The 23478-nt window shown below is 37.8% G+C and overlaps 1 protein-coding gene across 21 annotated transcripts in view; it reads left to right on the top strand.

The window, feature by feature from the left end:
- LOC144303892 (uncharacterized) overlaps nucleotides 1–23478 on the top strand; it is a 305981-nt gene that overhangs the window by 23127 nt on the left and 259376 nt on the right. For 5 of the 21 annotated variants that reach the window (XR_013370914.1, XR_013370916.1, XR_013370900.1 and 2 more), the window contains one exon: nucleotides 12610–12912. The exons of 7 other annotated variants lie outside the window; for them this stretch is intronic. The gene's annotated coding sequence lies outside the window, so the exon portion shown is untranslated. 9 more of the 21 variants (XR_013370909.1, XR_013370903.1, XR_013370910.1 and 6 more) reach the window with 5 other exon arrangements.

Raw genomic sequence — 23478 nt, 5'->3', positions numbered from 1 at the left:
TTAACTAGCTCTCCAGGTGATTGTTATGCACACTGAAATTTGAGGAGCACCAATTAAAATTTTACTCCTTGTATTTCATCTGAGACACATTCTAGAATTTAAAAAGGATCTGGAGTCTTAAAAGCCTTCTGATCATTCAAATCAGGAGTGTGTGTCTCCTATATCTGTAACTTCTTGACATCTACTTTCTGCTTAAAATCTTTTACTGATGGGCGCTCACCACATCACAAGGTAACATTTGGGAACAATTCTCCTTATTGGAAATTTCTCTTATTATGTATGTCACCCAGATTGACTTGATTGTACCTTTTGCTCATTGTTGCTAATCTTTCTCATGAGAAGCATGAAATAAATCTGGTTTTCCTTACATAACCCAGATGTTTAAGACAGCTGTCTGCTCTCTCCTATGAGTTTTCTTCCTAAGAGATAATTCTTAGTCCCTTTAATATCCTCACCTGAAAATGGCTTTTGGATCTTTCCTTCTTAGAGTGACATATAATATCAATATTCTGCTTAAAATATCATTCCCGGGATCAAATATAAAGTGCTCCATGGAGTTTGCTCAACAAAGGCTGTTCCACCTGCTGTAGAAGTAAACAAAACACTTCCCTGGGCTTTAGAAATTTGAATTCCAAGTCTGACTTTGTCCCTTTGGACTCAAACAGGTCACTCAATTTCTGTGGGTTTAGTTTTATTTGACTAAAATTTGGGATTACTATATGGCACGAAACCTGGGGAAGTGCTAATGTTTAGGAAGTAGGCATGACAGGTAGAGCTATTGAAAAGAATGGAAATAGAGTTGTTGGGGGGATCCCTGGATGGCTTAGCAGTTTGGCGCCTGCCTTGGCCCAGGGTGTGATCCTGGAGTCCTGGGATCGAGTCCCGCGTCGGGCTCCTGGCATGGAGCCTGCTTCTCCCTCCTCCTGTGTCTCTGCCTCTCTCTCTCTCTCTCTCTTTGTCTCTCTCTCTCTGTCTATCATAAATGAATAAATCTTTAAAAAAAATAAGAGTTGTTGAAAAGGCAGTAAGGGAACTGGTAGAAGGTGCTGACACACATAGGTGATTCCCTCTTTGCCAAGGGTGTTCTGTGGGCTCAGCCTGGACAAGTCTCAGGAGCCTGAGCTGGGCTCCAAAGCAGGATGTTTCTTAACCCATGGGATCAGAGTTCTCCATAGTGAGTTAGTGAATAATTAGCAGATGCCCTGTACTGATGGTGTGCAAGGTTAGAGTCAGCATACAGTCCAAAATTGGGTTACATAAATCTGCATGAAAAGAGATTGCTGGTGAAAAAAGGAGAAATGGTTCTGGATCGATAGCAATGTTCTGTGCTGTTTATGTCTCTCCATGCTTGTTTCTGTGGATATGCTGCATACTTTAAAGAGCAGAAGAGGAGTGAAAGGTTGAAGCTCAGGAGGACAAAATTCCAAAAAGGGATTGGCAGTGGTATCCTTAGCAATGGTACCAAGAGTTGAAAAAACAGAACAACTCAGGATGGAAAGATGTTGAACCAGATAGGAAAGCTTTTGTTGTAAGTAAAATATCATTGATTTTAAACTGACCAGAAAGAGAGAGAGAAAGACTTATTTATTCACACACCATTTTCAAGAATAGCTTTATCAGGACTTTGGACCCTTTTCTGAGAATCTGTAGGCTTTGCCATCCTCCTTGTGTTAGGTTTATCTTTAGGCTGACTTTTCTCAGACTGCTAGAGGCCACTAGGTCTCTCTCTTCCTGGGAAAGAGAGAATTGAAAGTCCTAAATTTGGTTTTAATTGGATTACTTCTAGATCAGCACCCTAGCTGGGGGAATGTTTTGCACTGTAGAGAGATGGAAGAGTTGATGTTTTTTAATCCTCTCAAATCCCATCACTAGTGGGAGAAGAGTGGTCTACCATTTGAGAAACCACAACTCCAGGATTTTATTGTCCTCATGCCCTGTGACTGCAGCAAGAAGAGTAGACCTTTTTCTTGCTCCTTCCAGCAAAAGTTCAAGGAGAGCTCTGGATGACAAGGGTTGTGTATTTGCAGCTATAGGGAGATGGGAAAGGTCAGTGCCACTCAAACCACATGGAATGAGTTCCATACAGCTATCATAGTTCACACCAGTAGATTAGCCTGATTAATAGTAGTGATACCACTGTTAGAAAATATTCTCCATTTTCTGTTCCAGAAAATACTTCTATTTTCGTTTTTATCCTGTGTAGAATTTACTTATATTTTTTTTATAATTTGTAGACTTGGATTCCTAAAAACTCCTCTTCCTTTCATTCTTATGTGAAGTGTCAGTGACTTCTTAGTAATCTGCAAATAAATGCCTCCAAAGCAGTTGCTTTTTTTTTCTTTTTTTAAAAAGGAATTTCTCTTCCAGACTTCTTATTACCAGTCCAATCATAGATATTCAGTAGTGCACTAGAGGTAGCTTCTTCTGGCTCTCTAGATACAATAGTTAAATGTTCAAGTATTTTGTGAGCTGGTTGTTACACCATTAGTACCTTAGAATAGTACAGGGGAAGTATTTACACCATGGAAATTGGAAATTCTTATAAATCAGGATCTCCACACATATCACCTCCCACCCTCACCTCATGCAAGCCAGTTAGCTGTAAACCACTAGTCTTACATCAAAGCATATTATTATAAAAGATGTTTCTTGCATTATAGTTTATCCTTTAGGAGGTAGACTTTAATTCCAGTTAAATTCACTCTGCATTATTACCCAGAAGGTCTAAAGTTTGTGTTTGAGGATTTAAAAAATAAAGTTATTAGGAGATTAAGTATCTTTCTTACATAATATTGAGTTAACGTTTTTTCCCCCATTTTAAAACCTAAAGTCTTTTTTTTTAAAGATTTTATTTATTTATTCATGAGAGACACGGGATGAGAGAGAGAGAGAGAGAGAGAAGCAGAGACACAGGCAGAGGGAGAAACAGGCTCCATGCAGGGAGCCCAACGTGGGACTTGATCCCAGGTCTCCAGGATCAGGCCAGGGCCGAAGGCAGTGCTAAACCGCTGAGCCACTTGGGCTGCCCTAAACCCTGAAAGTATTAAGAAAATTAAAAGACAAGTCACAGGTTGGAAGAACATATTTGCAAATAATATATCTGATAAAGTAGTTGCATCCAGACTGTATAAAGAACACTTATAACCCAATAATTGTAAGACAAATTACTCAATTAAAAATGGGCAAAAAGATGTGAATAAACATTTCATGAAGAAGATATAGAAATGGCTAATAAGGGATGACTGAGGGGCTCAGCGGTTGAATGTCTGCCTTTGGCCCAGGGCGTGATCCTGAGGTCCCAGATCGGTCCAACATTGGGCTCCCTGCAATGGAGCCTGCTTCTTTCTCTGCCTGTGTCTCTGCCTGCCTCTCTCTCTCTGTCTCTCATGAATAAATAAATAAAACTTAAAACAAAAAGAAAAGAAATGGCTAATAAGCTCATGAAGAGATGCTCAATATTATTTGTCAATAGGGAAGTGCAACGTAAAACCATGAGATACTACTACATACCTGCCAAAATAGCTATAGTAATAATAATGATAAAGCAACAATAACAAGTTTTGGCAGGATATGTAGAAGTTGGAACTCTTATGCATTGCTGGTGTGAATACAAAAATGATGCAGCTGCTTTGAAAGTAATCAAAAAATAAAACATAGAATTGCTATATGACCTAGCAACTAGAGAATTAGAATCTTGTATCCATGCAAAAATTTTCACATGAATGTTTATGCAGCTTTATTTATAATAGCCAAAAAAGTGGTAACAATCCAGAAGTCCATGAACTGCTGAATGGATAGACAAAATATGGTATATCCATCCACACAATGAGATATTTAGGAACAAAAAGGCTTAGCTATTGATACATACTACAATATGGATGAACCTTAAACTTATGTTAAGTGAAAGAAGTCAAACACAGAAAACTACATATAGTATTTCATTTGTAAGAAATATTAACAAATGGGGATCCCTGTGTGGCGCAGCGGTTTGGCGCCTGCCTTTGGCCCAGGGCGCGATCCTGGAGACCCGGGATCGAATCCCACATCGGGCTCCCGGTGCATGGAGCCTGCTTCTCCCTCTGCCTATGTCTCTGCCTCTCTCTCTTTCTCTCTCTGTGACTATCATAAATAAATAAAATTAAAAAGAAATATTAACAAATGACAAACTTCTAGAGACAAAAAATAAATCCATTGTTGCCTGGGACTGAGAGTAGGAATAGGAATGGCTGAAAATGGGTATCAGGAAGCTTTTGTGGGTGATGGAAATGTTTAAAAATTGGATTGTGATGGTGGCTGCACAGCCCTATAAATTTGCTAAAAATAATTGTATACCTACAACAGATGAATCCTCTGACATGTAAATTATAACCCCATCAAGTTGATTTAAAAAGCCTTAAAAATCACAAATTCACTTATATATTTCTTATTACTAAATGGAAGCAATAAATACATATTCCGGGGATTTGACCTTTCAGTTTTCAGCTTCTTTCATCTGCTGGCTTCAGTCTTTAATGAGGAAAGTGGGTCCACAAAACTAAATAAGTATAGTTTTTTGAAGAAAAAGATAGCTCTCTGCAATTTTAAAAACTAGTTTCCTGAATGAAAATGTTTTTGAGTTATGCTAATAATCCAATAACTGCTCTTATGGAAATCAAAATATTACAAAGATGATTGGAAAATATTGCCAATGACATGTTTACCAAAGCAGAAAAAATTTTAATGATATGAAGACATTATTAAATAAAAACACATCACACACACACACACACACAGAGTAAGGAATTTATTTTCAAGGATAACTTTGAATTTCTTTACCTAATCTTATTCTACGTGCTCCTAAGGGAGGCAATGAATAAAGATTTATCACACAGTGGCAAAAAGATAATCAAAATGTTCCTTAAATCATTCAAGAGAGATTATTATTTATCTTTTCATAATATTTTCAAACATGAGGGATCCCTGGGTGGCGCAGCGGTTTGGCGCCTGCCTTTGGCCCAGGGCGCGATCCTGGAGACCCGGGATCGAATCCCACGTCGGGCTCCCGGTGCATGGAGCCTGCTTCTCCCTCTGCCTGTGTCTCTGCCTCTCTCTCTCTGTGTGACTATCATAAATAAATAAAAATTTAAAACAAAAAACCTCCCTCCCTAGAAACCTGCCCTGGGGAAGGTTTTGACTCTGTTCTGAAAATGTTCCATGGCTGACCTGACAGCTGTAATTTTAAAGTTTCTGCTGACTCCTACACTGTGTAATGGGAAGCCCTGAGATGAGTTTGAAGGAGAAAGTTGGCGTGACTTTAATTTTTCCGTATAAGAATATATGACTTTTTTCTCCTGTGAGGGATGGAGCCCGAGAGAGAAGACCTAGAAGCCTGAACAGCATGGCAGGAAGCAAATGTGGAAAAGATCACAGGTCTTTTAGGAACAAAAATGTAAAACTTTATTTTTTTAGATGCTTATATTTTCTCCAAAGTAAATTTCCTCTTTTTTCCCCAAATTTTGACCATCAGCTTCTCTCAAAAGCACCTGTCAAAGTATATGAATGAGTGGTTGTGTGTGTGCGTGGTGTGTGTGTGTGTGTGTGTGTGTGTGTATGGTTGAAGGAATGGGATGAAGAAAAGCAAGAAAAGGAGCTAAGCTCCTTATGTGAACCCATCCAAGCTGCAAGAATTAGCAAATGCAAAATGGTAATTCAGTTAGAAACAGAACCAAAAATGATCAGAGACAAGCTTCCTGAAAATTCCTAGAGATCTGGGGGAAGGGAGGTGTAAGACTCTTTGTATACGGGAGTTTAAAAGAAAGCATCAAAACACTGCATTAATACATAGTGATTCTTCTATTTTCAGAGGTCAGTGAAGGGATGTCTGGTGAGACATATAGTGACATTCTTGAATATATTTCTTCCCTTGGCTATATGAATACTACAAACCCCATATAGGAAAAACTTTGAGAGAAAAGAATTGGCATATGCATATGTGTAAAACTGTAAAACAGTCCTATGGTAATGTTACCTTTAATTTTATGACAATAATCTTAGATGACTGAGGCCAAATCCAGTTTATGCTTTTAGGATACCTGCAGTATGATATAGAAATTATATTCACTTCTATGTATCCCGAAGGCTACTCAGTCCCATGCTGTTAGCTGATTTCCCTGGTAAGAAATTCTAGATTTCTAAATTTTATTTTTTTTATTTATGATAGGCACACAGTGAGAGAGAGAGAGGCAGAGACACAGGTAGAGGGAGAAGCAGGCTCCATGCACCGGGAGCCCGACGTGGGATTCGATCCCGGGTCTCCAGGATCGCGCCCTGGGCCAAAGGCAGGCGCCAAACCACTGCGCCACCCGGGGATCCCCTAGATTTCTAAATAATGTGCTCATACTGCTGTTTCTCAATTTGTCATTTGGGATATAGGTTTTCTCCCGGTACCAATGTTCAGTTCTGGAAACTGTGACTCTTCTAGGCATTCAAGCAGAGAACTAGGTGATTACCAAACTGTTGGGGGATGGGGCAGGCAATAATTGAATGCGAGGCAAAGGCCAGCCCAGGACTATTGGATTCAATGGCATACCAGATAGAGTACAGTGCATGGCATACCCATAAAGTCCTAAATAGACATTGGAATGTGAAGTCTGTCCCCTGCAAACACTCTTATCTGTTCAACCTTGTTTACCAGTAGTCACAGCCACAAGGAAATGGCCTTTGGCACACTGTGGCCTTCCAAATCTCAAGCAAGTGCATCTTATGACAGAACTTAGTTGTATCCAGAGCTGTAGCTTCAAGGCTATTTGGAAAATATGGCCATTTTTAGCTTCCCAGGCCCCTGTAATTAAGGAGGTATATTGAAAAGGTGAGCATGTATATTGAAGACCAATCATACTTAGCACACTCCCACGTCCAACCACTCTCCTTCCCTTACCTCCAATGTAGTACATGATAATTTAGAGCTAAATCAATACTCGCTGTTAACATTATTATGACTGTGCAAATGTTATGCACTCTTAAGCCATGTTGTACACCACACCTCTTTCTCATGGAATACTTTTTCCTGAAGTTAATAATAATTCTCTCATCTTTTCATCTACTAAAGTTGCTAAGATCCTTTTGTTAATTTTTCCAAATATTACATCTCTGTCATATGCTTGTCAGCAACATTTTGAATATATTTAAATGCAACATGAATTGGGAAGTGAGGGTAAATGTGAGGGAGTGGGTGTGTATATGTAGCTGCTATTCTGAAAGTAGGGTAGAAAAAAGTAGCTGAAAGTCTCAGCTTTCAGTATTCAGATTTTCACTTAATCCTATTAAATTAATTCTATTCCCCACATGGTTCTTTGGTTTCATGAATCCAGTGCTTCTTTGAGTTATTTTCTAGTCCTTTATGAGTGAGATGGGATGGGGACCTAGAATTCTATCTGCTTTGTATACACACACACAGACTCTGGACTAGGCCCTTGTTTGGTTTTAGCTTGAGCTATACTTTCCCCTGCACAGTGTTCCATGGGAACTCAAATATCCTAAACCTGAGCCTCCAGAGAACAAATTGGCTGTTTACTTGCATATGTCTCTGCAGTTAGGTTACAAATTACATTGCTAAATTAGTTATCCCCTCTCCATCTTCTTTTTTAATAAATTTGTTGAAATAGTTCTCATTTGCTGTTGTCTATTCTTTGTTTTTTTCTTATACTCCTTCAATTTCCTTTCTTACATCTCCTTTTAATTCTTCTTTTTTATTCATTTAGGAAAGAGAATAGAAATTGCCTAATTAATTATGCTTTACTGGAAATCTATGTCTTTTCCCCTCTTAACTCATATTTTCCCAATAAAGGCTTACCCTTAGGTAATTAGAAAACCTTAGAAATGTTTTAATACCATATACATACAAATAAATTGAGGCTTAGAAATATTAATTAATCCAGTTAAGATCAAAATGGCAAGAACATAGCAGAGCCAGAAGTAAAAATTTGCTTCATGGATTTCCAGGGTAGCACCAGCATCTGGAAGTGGGACCGGCATTATGGATGCATTATAATATTGATAGAATAAATAAGTGATTTTAATAGATTTTCATCTAGACTTTGAGTAAACTACCCCATGAGGCATACTGGTAGTGTTCTGTGTCTTTACCTGGCTCTCATTTTACAGGTGTGTTTAGTTTGTGAAAATCACATTTTTAGATATTTCTTATGAGAGGGAAGGACCTGGAAGACCAGGAAGAATCAGGACTTGGAGATGGAGAAGATATTGAATGGATGACCCTTTAGGGAATTCTAGGAGTAAGTCTGGCCTAAAATCAGATCATGGTATAAAAATAGCTATAACTTGGGTCACTTGGGTGGCTCAGTGGTTGAAAGTCTGCCTTCGGCTCAGGGCATGATCCTGGAATCTGGGATTGAGTCCCATATCAGGCTTCTTTCAGGGAGCCTGCTTCTCCCTTTGCCTGTGTCTGTGCCTCTCTCTGTGTTTCTCATGAATAAATAAATAAAATCTTTTTAAATACCCGCAAAATAGCCATAACTAAAGCAGATAAAAAGCAATTATAGATTTTTAGTAGGTATTAGGGCATATACACTGAAAGGGAAGATAGGAACCAAGATCGAAAGTGTTGGCAGGTTTTCAAGGATATATATACGATTCATTTCTCAAGTCATCTCTAGTTTTCTGATGTCCTTATAAAACCATGGTGATGGTTTATCAAGTGCTCTAAAAGTACTCTACAAGTTTCTCAAAGAAATGAGAGCAAACTACAAAAACAAATGTGAAGCATTATGCAAAAAGACTATTTTAAGAAAAAGTACTGTGCCTAGTTTTGTGTAATACTTTAAACCATTTTAATTTAAAAAATTTAAATTACTCAATTCTACTACCTTTTTGAATGTATAAATAAATGTATATAACAAATTTACTGACAATGTCTAACTGGACTGTAAACATTAGCTTACAACTGATAGCTACATTATTGTTTAAATATTTTATGGATATCTAAAAGCATACCTAAAAGTAATCATACAGTATAAGTGGTAAAACTCCATGAAATTCTCACAAACTCAACACTGCTGTATGGTGTGGCTCTATTGGGTCCTCTGCTTAGTATCTAACAAGGTGTTGGCAGGACTAGGAACTTATCTGGAAGCTCTATTTCCCTGAACTCATGACAACACTGGGTCTTATTTTTAAAAAGGAATGCTAGGGGCACCTGGGTGGTGGAGTCAGTAAAGCATCCCACTCTGGGTTTCAGCTTAGGTTGTGAACCCAGGGTCATGTGATTGAGCATGAGAGCAAGGGCTGGGGTAGAGGGAGAAGGAAAGAGAATTCTAAAGCATGGAGCTTGAGGTGGGGCTTGATCCCAGGACCCATTTTCTGCTGCCATTGCTTTTATTTATTTACTGCCATTCAGGGTTTTACAATTTTATGAAGTTAAACTTAACAGTTTTCTTTTATGGCTTTGATATTTGGGGCTATGCTTATAAAGGCCATTCCCCTTTCAAGATTAGAAAAGAATTCCTCATTTTTTTCTGGATATCTTATGGTTTCTGAGGGAATATAACAGAATCTTAGGTGTCTAATATGTTATAAAATCATAAAATTGAAAAATATCCTTGAAGACAGCCAGTCTAATATCTTCTCTGATTTAGTTATCTTTCTACAATATCTCTGAGTAAATCTTCAAAGCTCTTCTGTCAGTGATAGTTAACTCACCACCATTTAAGGTAGTCCGTGGTATTACCAGATGGTTTTTATTGTAAAATATTTCTTTCTTGTTCTGTCATAAATGGACATAAATTCAAAAGGGAATAATCATGATGGTGAAGAGACATGGGATCATATCACATAAGAAATATCTGTAAGAGACTGGGGATGTGTTTTTTGTTAAAGAATATATCAGATGAGGGATCCCTGGGTGGCACTGCGGTTTAGCGCCTGCCTTTGGCCCAGGGCGCGGTCCTGGAGACCCTGGATCGAATCCCACGTCGGGCTCCCGGTGCATGGAGCCTGCTTCTCCCTCTGCCTGTGTCTCTGCCTCTTTCTCTCTCTCTCTCTCTCTCTCTCTGTGACTATCATAAATAAATTTAAAAAAATTAAAAAAAAAAAGAATATATCAGATGAGATAGGCAGCTGTCTGAGAACATGTAAAGGACTTTCTATAAGGACTATTCTATAAGGTGGATTAAATTTGATCTGTAGGATCCCAAGATGATTTTGGCAGCAAATAGTTAACAGAGTTGGTTAAGGATGTAATGGCTGCTTTAGGGGCATAGTAATATCCTTATCACTACAGAGGATTGCTCTGAGGTCACCATACTTTGAGGAAGCTCAGGCAATAAGGAGAGGCCTCATGAATGTGTTCCAATTGATACCCCTGTTGATATCACAACTGACAAATAACATCAACTAGCAGACCATATATGTTTGTACTACTCTAGATGATACTACTATATCAGGACAGTTCCAACAATAGATTATGTGATGCTATGAAATCTTGCACTTATCCTGGACCTAGGGAATTCTCCCTATTAACTCTAGTTTCAATGTTATATTTGTTTTCTAGGAATACCATAACAAAGCACTGCAAACTGGATGGCTTACACAACAGAAATTTATTGGAGGCTAGAAATTTAAAAAGCATAAATTATTCTTTATAATTCTTCAGAAACAACTTTATTTTCTGGAGGGTAGAAGTCAGAAATAAGGCATTGACAGAGTTGTTCCTTCTGAGGGCTGTGAGGGAAGAATCTGTTCTAGGATTCCCTCCTTGGCTGATAGATGGGCATCTTTATGTTCACATGGCTTTCTCCTTGTATATATACTTGTCTCCAAATATCCCTTTTATAAGAATACCAGGCCCATTCTAATAACCTTATTTTAACTTGATTACCTCTGTAATAAACTTTATCACCAAGTAAGATACTGAGGTACTATTTTGAGGTACTGGAGCTAGGACTTCATTTGAAGTTTTGGGGGACACAACTCAACAGATGTATAAGGGAAAATTGGGCTGATAGGCTAAAGAGACTGGTGGAGTTTGTAAATTCTAGAAATTAGCCAGATTGGTCAATATTTTGCAAAAAATCTATTGTACTGACTATTGTCATGTAACAAATTACTTCCAAATCAGTAGCTTAAAGAAGCATTTTGTTATGCTCACAGATTCTGTGGGTCAGGAATTTGGACAAGGCATAATTCAAATACCTTGTTTGTGCTCATAGTCTGGGGCCTCAGTTGGGAAGACATAATGGCTAGGGGTGACTCAAGGGCTGGGAGCTGGCATCATCTGGAGATGTCTTCTCTCATTTGTCTGGTGGCTGATGCTATTTGTCAGCTGTGATGTCAACAGGGGTATCAATTGGAACACTTTCACGGGGTCTCTCCTTCTTGCCTGGACTTCCTCTAAGTTTGATGACCTCAAGGCAATCCTCTCTGTGTGACACTCAGGGGTCCCAAAATTAGTATTTAAGCAAACAAAGTAGGACTTGTAATGCCTCTTCTGACGTAGCCTTAGAAGTCATGCTGTATCACTTCCACCTTACTATATTGGTTAAAAGTGGGTCACATACTCACCAGAGTTTTGAAGAGGAGTTACAAGTCCTATATATCTACTGACAGAAGAATTTCTGATCATTAAAACAAAACAAAACATGTATCTATCTTAGGAAATTTAAATTATAGGACATATTATAAAAGACATAATTTTCCTTAAGAAAAAATATAGGCTTCTTGTCTTGCTTTTGGGAAGAAATAGAAAACAGACTGCATGCAGAAAAGAGAGATTCATATAGAGCTTACTCTAGCTTATTAGTGCCACTTTAGCTCTCATCATGTATGTCTTCTTACAACAGAATAGTTTATGCTTCTTAAGTTAATGCCATGTTGCTTAACACTCCCTGGGCTTCCGGGAATTACTAAAAAATTTTAAAAGAATCCAATACATTTTTAACAGAAAAGTATAAAATAATGAGGAGTTATTTTATCAGTGTATCAGTGTAACCCAGTTTTTCTTCTGCTGTTGTTGTGTTTTTTTTTTTTTTTTGTGACTTGTCCGAATGATTGTACTATCTCATCTTTTCATTCATAATATGAATCCTAACCTGAGCAGTCCAGGGATTTTAGCTTGCCTCAATATAGCCACCAGATGGCTTTTGCGCTCCTTTTTATTTTTTTTAAGGTTTTATTTATTTATTTGACAGAGAGAGAGAGAGAGAAAGAGAGAGAGAGAGAGAAAGAGAGAATGAGAGAGAGAAAGCGTAAGTGGGGGGCAGTGGCAGAGAGAGAGGGAGAAGCAGACTCCCTGCTGAGCAGGGAGCCCGATATGGGTCCCAGGACCCTGGGATCATGACCTGAGCTAAAGGCAGGCAGACACTTAATCAACTGAACCATCCAGGTGCTCCTGGCTTTTGCTTTCTATGTAATTCCTGTTTTCTGTTGACTCCATAGCTCTTGTTTTATATCTGCTTCAAAAGACATTATAAATTGTGTAGTCATTGATCAAACAAATTAAACTCTGTAGTGTGTGAATTATTTTCTATTATTTTCAAACTTACTTTTGGACTTATTCTTTCCTGATCTGAATGAAATGCTTGGTAGGTCTAACAGGTTTCTGATTTCTTCAATCAGTAAGGATTACCCCGAGGTCGCCACACTTAGAGGAAGTCCAGGCAAGAAGGAGAGACCCGGTGAAAGTGTTCCAATTGATACCTCTGTTGACATCACAACTGACAAATAGCATCAGCCACCAGACAAATGAGAGAAGACATCTCCAGATGATGCCAGCTCCCAGCCCTTGAGTCACCCCTAGCCATTATGTCTTCCCAACTGAGGCCCCAGACTATGAGCACAAACAAGGTATTTGAATTATGCTTTGTCCAAATTCCTGATCCACAGAATCTGTGAGCATAATAAAATGCTTCTTTAAGCTACTGATTTGGATGTAATTTGTTACAAGACAATAGTCAGTGCAACAATAGCATCCACAACTCTTTCAAAGGCATTCTCTGTAGTCTTCTTGAACAATGAAGATTGAACAATGTTGGCAGAATCAATTTCATAGTCCTTAGGATGTATTGCTTAGTGGTCTAGCACCTCAATCAGACATCATTCTTAGGCTTTGGGCCACTGGTGAAACTTAAAGACAAAAGAGCCCCATTTTAATATCTGACTATTTCACAGCCAGGATGGATCAAGCAGAAATGCCACTTCTTCCATACCGGGGTTTAATAAATTTTAAAAATGATGGTCAGGCTTGCCAAGTCTAGGGAAAGAATTTTTAGGGATATTTCAAAGCCAACAGAGGTTGCATGGTGTTTGGGGGAAGTTTGTGTGAAGAAGCTTGTGAAGGGAGCAGTCAGTGAGATTTCAAGAGGCCAGCATTCTTTCTGTAGTCCAAATCCTTGCCTTGTCTCCCCTTTAAAGTGTAGCAAATGGACCATTCTGAAATGAAATCCTATTTGTGTAATTCCCTTTTAATGTTTTCTATACCTCTTAAAAAAAAAAGCCCCCCCCCCCCCCCAAAGCCCACATTCTTTAGTTTTACATAGAAGATTCTTTAGGTCTAGTCCTTGCCTACCTTTTAGTCCCTACCTCTTTCTCACCAACACCCTCGAGGAAAAAGGAACCCAGGCATAGGACAGGAGTAGATGAGCAGAACTTGCCTTTCTCCTTCCCAAATCACTTAGGCCAAATATGGCAGGTGCCAGGAGGGAAAGAAGACACAGAACTGGACTGAAATGGAAATGTTAATATTTGAATTAGACTAGGTTATTAGACATTAAAACTGGATGTGACTGGAATCTACTTAAGATGTTAAAATAGGAGATTTTATAGAATATGGTTAAAAAGAGAAAAACAAAAATCATTTCATGTTTGTACTGCACTGATATTTCATATTTGTACTGTACTATTATTTGATAAATAATTTAAAAGATGTAGGCATCGTTAAGCAGAGGCAGGGCTTATGGGAGTGGTATGGGAGAGTGTAGAATATGACAAGTTGGAAAACAGGCTTATTTACATAATTTTGCTAGGAACTTGAAATTTAAATTCACATTGTAAATTATCTAGAAGGATTTTTTTTGAATTGACTTTCTGGAAAAAAATTTGAATTCAAAGAAGTTATATGAGCTTAAGTTCTTAGGCTAGGATTTTCCCCATTGTTCACAAAGTTCTAGCATATCGGACTTTCTCAGTTTTTTTTTTTAAACATTTTTTAAAAATTTAAATTCAATTTGCCAACATATAGTATAACATCCAGTGCTGGACTTTCTCTGTTTCTTAATGTGACAAGGTCTCTCTTGTCCTAGGGACTTTATATGTGCTCTGCTTAGAACAATCACCCCCCGCCCAAATATTCACATAGCTAACCACAGTGGAATGCTGTAGGTCTGAAATTACATATTCTATTTTAGAGATAGATCTAAAATCCATCAGCATCAGTTGAGCACCTCCTTGTTATAATAACATATGCTTTCCTTTCTTCTTTTTTCTCATTATAATTTGTAATTATATATTTTTTGTTTGTTTATTTGTCTCATATATGCTTCCTCCACTTAATGGTGAGTCCTATGAGGATGAGGTGATAATTGTTTTGTCACTATATAAGCAACACCTAGCACAAGGCCTGAGATAGAGGGTATTCAATGAATATGTTTTTGAATCAATGAAGAAATCAAGATGTTTGCTTGATTATGTTAAAACTTTCACAGTATTTCTGTGAGTAGTCTATTAACAGAGAGAGGATGAATAATTTAGAAAATGGATATCTAGACAACTTCACTTTAGGTGGTATACAGCACAAATGAAAGGATAGAAGCACAGACTTGAGGCAAGGGATTTTAAAAAATTCTCCAACTAGTCTCAATGAATACAAGCTAGATATTAATTGTGGTACAGACTTCATTTCTTATGCTACTTGATTCTTCATCTCTGAGAGACCTTGAAGGATGTTGATGAAATGACCTATTCTCTATAAGAAAGCAATGATTTTGTGCAGAAAGGGATTTTTTTCCTATTTTGCTGGAAACAAATTGTGTATGGTGGAAAATGTGTAGAACTGAAATTATGGGAGATAACTCTTCACAATGATTTTGAATCAAGTATTGACTAACTATGCTTTATAAATAATAGTATAGTAATATACTGTAAAGTAAGAGTGGCATGTGAAAGGAAATAAAGGCCAAATTTTGGCATTAAGGGGTTACATACTATTTCAATACAGAGCATGTCTACATCCATAATAAAATCCATAATAAAAACAATTTCAGAATTCACAGAATAATATGCGTCTTTGCCATTTAGGATCATACCTCAAAAGTGCCAAATGGGCTTACAAAGGAAGTTATTTTATACATTTTTGGGAAGTCAGGATTAGGTAAAGAAGAGAGTTATAATAACCCTACATACTTATATAAGGTTACAGGGAGGAAGATTTATTTATTTATACCCACAAGTTGAGCCAATTCCCAGATGACAAATCTAGCCAGATTCCAGAGGAAACGGCTGGTGACCTTTATTTCTTGTTTGCTGCTGTTGAACCTCTGCAATTCAAAAACAAAAGTCTAACTTTTAAGTTGCCTTTGGCTGGGGCACTGGGGGACACTTCCCTGCCCCAGCTTTTTCTATGTGATATAAGGGACTCAGCCATCTTTAACAGACATGTCCTGAAGTGTCATTTCCCAGAATAACAAATAATATGACTAATACCTAACTTTGAACTCTTCATTCTGTGCCATGTGCTATGAACTAGGAGCTTTCATATGAATTATCGTATTGAATCCTTATTAGATATTTCTGATGTACGTATTATTATCATCATCTCCATGTTATGGATAACAAACAACTAATAAGTAGCAGAGGCCAGATCTGAACCCAGGCAATTTGATTCTAAACCCTATTTTCTTCTCTTAATGGCTGGTCATCCGGGAATTCACTCTCCACGATGGATGTAGTGCAAGCTTAATGGGCAGATTGGAAGATGAGTGCCAAATGCCAAGTGACCTGCATTAGATTGACATGAGTAGAGTGGAGCTGCCACAGGTCAGGATTGTTTGGAGATGCATAAACAATCCATATTGTTTATTCTCCATGTATACCTTACTCCCTAGGAATCCTACACCCACCCAGTTTCTCCAGATCTCATGATCAGACTTGTGGGTTGGAACTGGAGGATTGCCACTAAAGTCATTTTGTGGTGTTGTTCCTCTGACTTCTGAAAGAACAGGAGCTGGTGGACAGACTATTATTCCCGCCTTCTCTACCTCTCCGGGGGTAAAGTGGCAGGGGAGAGCAGGTAACAAGCTTCTGAGAAAAATTGTGGGTACGGTGGGCTACTCTTTCACCACCATTTTTGGGACCTTGTACTGAACTCAAATCCCCTGAGAATCACCCCTCAATAAAAGGCTATACTCGTTCAACAGTTTTTTTTTGTTTTTTTGTTTTTTTTCTGAATCATTAATGCAGCAGGTTCTGGGAAATCGTCCTTGCCTACACAGGTACTTCTGTGCCAAAAGTTTTTAAGTTGAATATAAGTAATTATTTGTTTTGAAATTTGAATAAATTTCAATTTGATGTTAGCTTGTTTTTATTACAGCAGGACATACAAAAACCTACTATTTCCACTTTTTAAGATTTTTCTTTTCTTTCTTTTTTTTTTTTTGTAGCTCTAACTTTTTGAAAAAGGTTATAGGGAGAATTAATTAATTATATAGATGAATAGGGGGATCCCTGGGTGGCTCAGCGGTTGAGCACCTGCTTTCAGCCCAGGGCGTGATCCTGGAGACCTGGGATTGAGTCCCATGTCGGGCTCCCTGCATGGAGCCTGCTTCTCCCTCTGCCTGTGTCTCTGCCTCTCTCTCTCTCTGTGTCTCATGAATAAATAAATAAAATCTTAAAAAATATATATAGATGAATAGTTTTTTCCCCATAGTCTTTATGAATTGTGAACATTAAAATAAAATTAGAGTTAAAAAAAGTAAATCATGTCATTCTAATTTGAATGAAAGAGGTTTTTGTTTGCCAATATAGAAAGTTTTTTGATGGTTTTATTATTTTAATGTGTAAAATGTTAAGGACAAATAAAAAACTAAAACATTCCCCATAAAATAGCTGTACTTGAAGCAAAATAGCAAAAAATCATGGAAGATTGGCTCAAATAAAGCAATTTCCATAGCAAGGGTCAAAGACATCAGTCCAGTAGGAGAGTGGCCCTATACTCCTGACTGTGGTCCCTGCTGCTGGACACCCCATATCATGTCACCCTGCTGTGTTGTCTCAGAATGTCTGAGAGTGTCTCTCCTTGTTTCTCCAAGGAATTCGGTTACCAGGCCCTTCTCTCCAGTTCTCTGACACTTAAGATTTTGAGTTATATTTAAAGTTGCTACTACCATACAATGGAGGACCTTACTGAAAACTGTAGACTCTCAAGTAGTGCAGTCATAAACTTCCTTTTTCACAATTAGATCCTGAGAAAAATAACAGCAGTGCTCTTCTGCTTTTACATCCTTCTCCTCTTGACAAAATAGAAACCTAGATTTGTTATAGATTGGTTCTACTTCCTGTTGCAACTGCACACGATCAGTGTCATATGTGCACACTGAATTCTGCTTCCCTCAGCAGTTAATTTCTGAGAGTTTTAGATTCACAGCAGTTGCACCTTATGCATTGACTAATGAATCAGTTATGAAATTGTTTTCCCTATTTTTTCCCTGATGGGAAGTAATTTATTTATTTATTTTTTATTTTTTTATTGGTGTTCAATTTGCCAACATATAGAATAACACACAGTGCTCATCCCATCAAGTGCCCCCCTCAGTGCCCGTCACCCAGTCACCCCCACCCCCCGCCCACCTCCCTTTCTACCACCCCTTGTTCGTTTCCCAGAGTTAGGAGTCTCTCATGTTCTGTCTCCCTTTCTGATATTTGGGAAGTAATTTAAAACATTTCTTGACATATTTGAATATAGCTTTAAGAAAATTCATGAAACTTAAAAGGAATTTTACTTTTGCAACGGACAGTTTGGGCTATTTTCTTTCTCAGTTTTATTCTTTCCCCCAAGTTTTAGTCTCTAAGTCTCATTTCTTAGGATAACTTAAAGTAGCCGGGATGGACTTATCCATTAGGTATAATAGACACAGTATATAGGAGCCCTGACACTTTCAGTGATCCACAAAGATATTTTAAACTCAGAGGAAAATGTGAGTAAAATAATAATATTTAATAATTAATCCAGTTTAGAGGTGCCTGGCTGGATTAGTTGGTGGAACATGCTACTCTTGATCTCAAGTTCAGGAGTTCAAGCCCCATATTGGGTGTGGAGCCTTCTTGAAGAAAATTAATCCAGTTTGGAATAGATTTGTCTTTATTTTATATATGATATAAATATAATGGAGGAAGAGACCCATGAAAGTAAAAGTGCCCAAAGCCCATGAGTCATAACACACTGAAAATAGCTGGCTGCTGTAGAGCAAATAAACATCTTAAATGGCAACCGTTTTTGACATTCTTCAGAGTTTTTAATGTTTGGTGGCTTTCATGATCTGTTTCATTGCTGGCTAGGTTATACAATTTACTGGTCGTAAATTAAAACTAGTAGAGTGTAAAAATCGGAGTTATATAAGTCTCGGACAAGAAATAGACTTCAGATATTGATCTAGTTTCCTGATTTGGTTTTAGTCTTTCTTTAACACAGTTTTTCTTTTCTTAAAGCAGGATACTGACTCTACTGTCATTGGTGTTGCCCTTCTTTTTTTTTTTTTTTTAACCAAAACCCTGGCGCCATCTGCTGGTAGTTCTAAGAACAGTTTTATATGCTTAGAGGAAGGAAAACCGAGTTGAATCGTAAACCTATGTAATTTACAGAACTAAGAGTGCCAGCACACACTACCCTCTTTTCTTTTGATGATTTGGTGCCTTGTTTTCTCTATTCTGTTGATTAAAAGTCAGGTTTCTATTGAATCATAATCTCCAAATCGCAATCCATATTTTTTCCCTTAAATTTGTCTTTTCAATTTATGATTGAACTATGTATCTTTTCATCAATAGCTTGATTACAGATGCTGTTAAACCATCTCCTTGGACAATACCTTGTACAGTTCAAGAAGTCTACCTCTGCTTCATCTCTCATGGGACACTTCTCTGTCTCACATTTTCTAATATTCTAGAAACTGCCTTCTGTGTCCACATCTTCTGCTTTTTTTTTAGTCCAACTCATTTATCTAATTCTCATCTTTATAATCTATCCTTTACTCTATGGAAATTTTCTGACTGTCCTTTTTCTGGCTTCAGAACTTCTTCTTGACTATATTTTGCTTTGCTGGCTGGGTATTTCCTGACTTAATAGTCAAATGCTGTGTTCTCTTAGGGACCTAGAGTCTCAGTTTGGATAAGTCCTTGGTTTACCAGTAGTTCCCATACTGGCTGCTAATCAGAGTGCCTGGGCCGCTTCTTGAAGTCCAGATGTCCAGATCTTTCCCCAATGGATTTGATTCAGTGAGTCTGCTGGAGGTCCTGGGAATCTACATTTTGATAAAAACATTAGGAGGTTTCTGGTGCAGCTGTTGTACTTAGGATCCATAAACCCGCAGGGTAAACCTCTCTTCTGAGGACTCAAGGCTCCATATAAGAAGCCCAAGTTACACCTGTGGTCTTATATTTTGCCATATCTACCTATCATTCTTATGCATACATTTTCCTTCTTCATCATTGTTTCTTTTCTTGTCCCTTTCCAGCTGTAAAATTTCTTCCCATCTTTTAAATCTCAAATCAAATATCACCTACTTTCTGGGGGTATTTCTCTTACCCTCTTCCTGTTTTCCCTTTTCATGGAGCAAAATTAGTCTGTTCCTTATCTGTGCCACTATATTTTATTAGAGCCCATAGTGCATAGATTCATACCCAAATCCAGATATTCATGGAAACCTAGGAAATAAATATAGGACACCTAAATGAAAAATCACCTATGTGATTTTTCAAAACACATCCCATAGAGCTCTTGCCTCAGAGTCATCTACGGTTTATGATCACTGAAACATTCCCACACCAAGTCTATTGAATCAAAATCTCGGGGAGGGGGGTACAGTCTGCAACCAGTAAAACAAATATTGCATATCAATCTCTTCTGTCCTTTAGAATTTGGGAACTATTGCTTTATCAATTGCAGAAAATCAAGACATTACCTGAAATGGCAATTTCTCCATGAACTGCATTAATCAACAAGACGTTTGCCAGAAGGTCAGAGCACTCATAGCTTTATCGCAACAAGGCTAAGGGATTTGATTCTGTTATCAGTGTTGTAGTTAATGGTAGTGGTACCAGAACTTAATTTAGTTTAATTTTTAAAGATTTATCTATTTATTTGAGAGAGAAAGTTGGGGGGGGGCAGAAGGAGAGGGAAGGAAAATCCTTAAGCTGTTTCCATGCTGAGTGTGGACCCTGACATGGGGCTTGATCCCAGGACACTGAGATCATACCTGAGCTGAAATCAAGAGTCAGACGCTAAACTGACTGAGCCACCCAGGTGCCCCCAGAACTTACTTTTTTTTAAAGTTGATTTTCTTTTAATTAGGCTTCCCAATTTAAAAAAATGAGGTAAAAGAAAATAATCTTGAGAGCAGCAACTTATTTATTTATTAAACTGTAGATCTCTTCCCAAAACCTTAAAACTCCCTGGGTTTATAGTATGTCTGAATCCTAAATTTAAGAAAATGATCTGAGTAATAGTTATTGTTATCTTCATTTTTTCCTTATGCTTTTTTTTTTTTTTTTTGAGAACAGGGACTGCTTCTTATTCCTCCTCAGCCTTTTTTAAATTATTTTATTTTATTTTATTTTATTTTTCCTCAGTCTTTTTAATGTCAAGTTTCCATGTATCTTGTAAAAGAACATTCTCATTTTTTATCTTGGGGGAGTTTATTAGGTAAATAGGATTAAATATCTTCTTAAGGTTCTTTTGTGAACAATACTGGGAACACTTTGTATTCTCTTTCTTGGACCAGTGCCCTACTGAACTCATTTTCCCATTTACTCTTATAACAATGCAAACAATAGAAACCTGTCAATTAAATGGACACACATTTTAGACGATAAAAAAATAATAAAACCAGAAAAAACCTGATTTGACAATTCAATAAAGCCTCTAATATTTTTTTAAGTACCTACTATGTGCCAAGAGAATCACAAAGAACCAGTCATAGTCCCTGTCTTTGAGAATTTGCAAACTATATGGTGAAAAACATGTTCATATATAGCCATACAAGTGGAGATGAAAAATTTCTTCATATCTACTTTTAAGCCAATTATTGTTGGATTGCATTTGATAGTATTTGCTACTGATAGATAATTTAGAAGATTATTTTAGTATAAGAGCAAAATGGGTTTGATGACTGAACCTGAGAATATCGCAGAGTAGTTAACAGGTGATGGCAATGGTAGATTTGCCCACGTTTTTCCAGCAGCTATTTTTTTCCACTGTAAGGGCTCATTCAACTTGTCACTGTGGGAGCAAAGCAGACCCTATGTTCTCAAAGAACTAGCTCTTCAGAGAATACCTGACGATGTTGAGGTGAACATGCCCTGTGTTTTTTTTCTCACCTGTAACAATCAGGTAAATCTCTCCATCTCTTCTTGGGTGGAGTGAGAGAAGGGGAAAAAGAGGGCTGGTTACAGTATTTGAACGTCCTGAAAACAAAGGAAATATCAAGAGTGAAGAAGAAGTTATTCCTTTCTACTAGTGTCTATCCCTGGAGCATTCTTTGTGATCAGAAGATAGCAGAATGGCCCATGTTGAGTCATACAGACACCCCCAAAAGTAATGTAGAGTCCACACTGCCTTAATTTCATGGATTTAACAAAATCTAGATGCAAATATCACAAGCAGGGGAAACTGAGCCTGAGGGCAGAAACAACAAACTTCTACTGCACAGTTTATATTGGTTATTTTTATAAGTTTAATTTTCTCATGTGTGAGTCTTTGGCCATGTGCATCCAGGAGGTGGCCCAGTCAGGTTAGGGGAAATGACAGCGGAATCTGTTGAGTCTTTTATACCCTGAATATAATCTTCTCAAACCCTAGCATGATTGTTTTGGATGGTTGTAAACAGAGAGCCATTCCACCTGAATTTGACATTGTGTATTGTAATAACATTTTTTTCCTAATAAAGTTTCTTTCAAGCCCTTAGTGCTTAGTCTAGAAGTAATAAATAATAAAAATGTATAAGCACATGCCTATATGCCTTTAAGAAGTCTTGTGACCTGGATTTAGTATCAGATATCCTGGTAATATTTGTACTAAAATACTAATGCTTAGTCCATAGATTCTATGTAATGATAACTAGACATCCTACGGTATATGTTTTTTCCAACACCATCAAGTAATTAACTCAATTCTGATTCTATTTACCTGGAAATAGTATCAGGTCCCACAGGTTAGGGGCTCAATTCCACAAGTCTCCCTCCCCTCCTCTGCCCCTTTAGATGCCAGTTGCAAGTCCAGGATGTCACCTATGCTTCTGACTCACGAGTTATATTTCAGAGGTTACCCAAATTTCCTTGGGTTCAATTAATTTGATAGAGAGGCTATCAAACTAAAAGAAACATTTTACTTACTGCAGCCAGTTTGTTATACTATAACTCAGGAATAGCTGGATAGAAGAGATGCATGGGGCAAAGTATGTGAAAAGGAGTATGGAGAGCCCACGCTCTCTTGGTGTGCAACTCTGCCAGAATCTCTGCATGTTCACCAACCCAGAAGCTCTCTGAACCCATTATTTTGAGTTTGATGGAGGCTTTATTACACAGACATGATTGATTATATCATCAGCCTTTGACAAGTGATTCATCTTCCAGCCCTCTTCCTCCCTCTGCCGCCCCCAGCGATCTGCAGGGAGGACTAAAACTTCCAATCCTCTAATCATGGTTTGTTCCACTGGCAAGTAGCCTTCATCCTTATGTACCTTCCAAAAGCATCTCAGGTGACTTAATATAAACACAGGTGTGGTTAGAAGGGATTTGTTATTAATATCAACACCTCTGTATGGCTCTTATCATTCTGGAAATTTCAAGGATTTTAGGGGCTCTGTGCCAGAAATAGGGATGAAGTTCACACACACACACACACACACACACACACACATATACATATATATATATTATAAATCACAATATTGCACATGCCATATGCTCAGATGCATTCATGCAAGAACGTGAAGGTAAGTCTACAGATGCAGTCTGGGAAGAGAACTCTGTGATGGGCATCCAGGAAGTGCCAGGCTATTATCTCAACATTGCTTTCCCTGAAGTATGACTATGATGAAAGGGAAAGATAATTCAGGACTTTGACCTCACCAGGGGTAATGTTGAATAAATGCCAATTATTAATCACAACTCCTGAGGATACTTTGTGTTGGCTATTCTCTCATACTGCTAGTAGAAGCATAACTTAAGTCTTCTGGAGGACAATTTTATAATATATATCAAAAGCTGTAACTATTACACGTT

Source organism: Canis aureus, chromosome 33, assembly GCF_053574225.1.
Source record: "Canis aureus isolate CA01 chromosome 33, VMU_Caureus_v.1.0, whole genome shotgun sequence".
NCBI classification, from domain to species: Eukaryota; Metazoa; Chordata; class Mammalia; order Carnivora; family Canidae; genus Canis; species Canis aureus.
Note: the sequence above shows the minus strand (reverse complement) of the source record. Positions and strands in the feature narration are given on the sequence as shown.